We start from the raw sequence: 3,925 nt of genomic DNA on the forward strand, positions 1-3,925 counted from the left end.
AGCAAACATTCTGTGTACCTGTTAATCGTAAATTCTTAACAGTGGGAGCATTGAGCCAGAGGAAGTATGCATTTTAGATTTTTTTCACATACCAATTTGAACTAACCCTTGAAAAGTTACACCAATTTATGTGTTTACCTGCATGCTTTTTTTGTTTTGTTTTGTTTTTTGGTGTTTATTTGTTTTTACCTGCATGCTTTAAAAAACTTGACTTATGTCCTCTTTTCTGGCTGGAACCATGTAGGGTGCAGAAGAGAAGAACAAGAAGGTTCCTGCTGTGCCAGAAACCCTTAAGAAAAAGTGAAGGAATTTCGCAGTTGAAGATCAAGCATCTGAGGAAAAACATTTGCCCATAAGATGCTTCGAAAGGCAAGGAGGAAGCTAATCTATGAAAAAGCTAAGCATTACCACAAGGAATACAGGCAGATGTACAGAAGTGAGATTCGAGTAGCAAGGATGGCGAGAAAAGCTGTCAACGTCTACATGCCTGCAGAACCCAAGTTGGCATTTGTCATCAGGATCAGAGCTATCAATGGTGTGAGCCCAAAGGTTCGAAAGGTGTTGCAGCTTCTTTGCCTTTGCCAGATCTTCAATGGCACCTTTGTTAAGCTCAACAAGGCTTCAGTTAACATGCTAAGGATCATGGAACCATATATAGCATGGAGGGACCCAAACCTGAAGTCAGTGAATGAATTGATCTACAAGCATGGTTATGGCAAGATCAACAAGAAATGAATTGCCTGGACAGATAACACATTGATTGCCCAATCTCTTGGTAAATATGGCATCATCTGCATGGAGGATCTGATTCATGAGATCTATACTGTTGGAAAACGTTTCAAAGAAGCGAACAACTTTTTATGGCCTTCAAATTATCTTCTCCACATGGCGGAATGAAGAAAAAGACCACTCATCTTGTAGAAGGTGGAGATGCTGGCAACAGGGAAGACCAGATCGATAGGCTTATTAGAAGGATGAACTAAGGTATCTACCATGATTATTTTTGTAATCTGGTCAGTTAATAAATGACCACTTTCAAATGGAAAAAAAAATTAACTTCGTCCAAAGTATAAAAATATATTTAAATGTTTTTATTTTTGTTCTTTATAGTGAGAAGAGGTTGCACATTTTTTTTTTCATTTGCTTTGGAAAATTTGTTTCTTTACCTTATCTTTGTCTTCGTATTTTTTAAACTATATCTTCTTGTATATTTTCCTTGGCTGTTTCATTTTTATTAATTTGAAAACTTTTTATATTAAGAAAATTATATTTTATGCCTCAAATTCAACCTTAGTTTTGGAGTCAATCAATTAGTTAATTAAATGACTTTGTTAATTACCTTTTGACTTTTGGAGGGAAATTTTTTATAAGCACACAAAAACTATAAACATTTATATAATTCAATTGGCTACATTCTTTCAGGCATTTAGACATTTGTTCCTGCTTAGAAAGTCTTATGTTAATCAATTATTATTAAAGAAAATATGATCTATTCTTTCCTATTTATAGCTTCATTTATACATGCAAATCTCTGATTATAGAAAATTGACTACTGTATAAGAAAGACAGAATAGGAAGTATGTTTAATTCCCCTCCCCCAATAGATTACCTGTTTTCCCAACACCATTTGTTTATTTTTTAGAGATAGAGGTGTTAAAATGATGAAAGTTAGGTGAACTGAGTTTTAATTATCTTATCAATAAAATAATTGTGATGCTTCTTCATTGGGTGACACAAAATATCCAAGAATATAGTCAATACGAAAACAACCAATAACCATGAAACAGCTTTTAAGCTTTGTTAAATTTGAATCCATGTTTTCAACTTGTGAAGACTTTTATCTTATGTGTACAAATTAAATTTCAGAGATGGAAAATTTATTTTAGTAAAATCTATAATTTTACATGAGACAAAAAAAATCTATACACAAATTTTACTAGTGTCTAGATGAAGATGATTTCCCATGTGACAATTGTTGACCTACTGATGACAATTGTCATGAGAATATTGCCATATGCTATCGACTCATCATATGTTGGACATGGGCTTTCCAATATGACAGGCCAGGATTTTCTTTGAGTCACTTTTCTTTGTCATCCATACCTTGCATTTGAAAACCAGAGCACAGTAGATGTTCAAAGCATTTTAGCTGATTGAATTTACATCGCTGGATTTGGCAATTCAATCCCTCATGGTAACAAATTGCTAAATATTACTCATTGTGATTCCATCCAATGTCCTGGGAAAAAATACCAAGTCCTGATTCTATTACAATTATACTTTAATTAGCAATATTTTGCCAGCAATAGACCACTATGAATTTTGTTCCACTGGGTATAAATATTAGTATATTTAAGTTTAAAAATGCTGAAATGCAGCAGATTTAGTGACATTCGCAATTCATACATGCACCTAGTGCTAACTGCCAAAAAAGAAAGATATTCTTTGCAATATCCTAGGGGAGGCAGGGAGAAAAATTCTACAGAACTGAATAGGCAGGCGGCCCATAGGGATGCAAGTTGCCTTAATGGGTACTGTGCCAGTGCACAGTATTGAAGAACATAAATAAAATGCGATAGAAATAGAATAGAAAGAGGAAGACTCCATATCCATAGGGACATATAAAGTATTGTGGTAATATTATAACAACTGTTAAATAACTTGTTGTCAAAATCCATTTAAAAGTGAAAGATCAGAGTAAAATTTCATTAAAAAAAAATAAAGGTTGGGATTCCTGGGTGGCGCAGCGGTTTAGCGCCTGCCTTTGGCCCAGGGCGCAATCCTGGAGACCCGAGATCGAATCCCACGTCGGGCTCCCGGTGCACGGAGCCTGCTTCTCCCTCTGCCTGTGTCTCTGCCTCTCTCTCTCTCTCTGTGTGACTATCATAAATAAATAAGAATTAAAAAAAAATGTACCCCACCTTTAAAAAAAATAAAGGTTATGTCCCCTATCAGTCATTTTTTGGCATAGTGATATATTAATAGGCAAACACCAAAAATAAATAAATAATAAAAACTAAACACCTCTAACTTTACATATGAAACCAGGATTTAGGATGATGAACTAATCATCATATGGAACATAAAAAAAATCATTGTTTCAATCTGACAACATGAAACTGGAATAAACTGTTATGTTCCCCTGCAGAACTCAAATAGTGGAGTCATAACCCTCAGAGTGTGACTGTATTTGTAGGCAGGGCCTTTAAAAAGGTAAATAAGGTAAAATGAGGTCTTGCAAGTGGGTCCTAATCTAATATGACTGGTGTCATTATAAGAAAAGGAGATTAGGACAGGGGAACACATGGGAAGACAACCATCTACAAAACAAGGACAGTAGCCTCAGAAGAAGCCAGCCCTGCTGACACCTTAATCTCAGACTTGGTACTTTGTTATGGAAGCCTTAGTAAACTAATATAATAGAATTCACATACTTTTTTTTCTTTTTTTTCAAAATCTTTAGATTTGCATTCAGTGTAATATGTTTGTATTGTTTTTTTTTGATTTTTTTTTGTTTTTAAAGATTTTATTCATTTATTTGACAGAGAGCACAAGCACAGAGCGTGGCAGGCAGAGGGGGAAGGAGAAGCAGGCTCCCCCCTGAGCAGAAAGCCAGACATGGGGCTGAATCTCAGGACCTTGGGATCATGACCTGAGCCAAAGGCTGATGCTTAACCAATGGAGCCACCCAGGCGCCCCTCAAGGTAATATGTTTTATTAACTTTGCATATGTTCTTATTTGATTCTCAGGATATTATCTTAGGGCAATGAATTATGCTTAATTCATTATTAATTCAAATGTATGAGGAAAATTAAGAATATACATAACTGGCTATGTTCACTCATTTTATATGTCACCTAGCCAAAGATTGAAACTAGATATGTCTCGTTCCAAAATGTTTCTTTTAATCACTATGCTATATAT

General features: G+C 35.0%; 1 pseudogene; it reads left to right on the forward strand.

Moving 5' to 3' along the window:
- Window positions 1-238: 238 nt before the first annotated feature.
- LOC129496207 (60S ribosomal protein L7-like) lies at window positions 239-3,707 on the forward strand (annotated as a pseudogene).
- The last annotated feature ends 218 nt before the right edge of the window (window positions 3,708-3,925 follow it).

Source organism: Nyctereutes procyonoides, unplaced genomic scaffold (assembly GCF_905146905.1).
Source record: "Nyctereutes procyonoides isolate TBG_1078 unplaced genomic scaffold, NYPRO_anot_genome, whole genome shotgun sequence".
Classification (NCBI taxonomy): domain Eukaryota; kingdom Metazoa; phylum Chordata; class Mammalia; order Carnivora; family Canidae; genus Nyctereutes; species Nyctereutes procyonoides.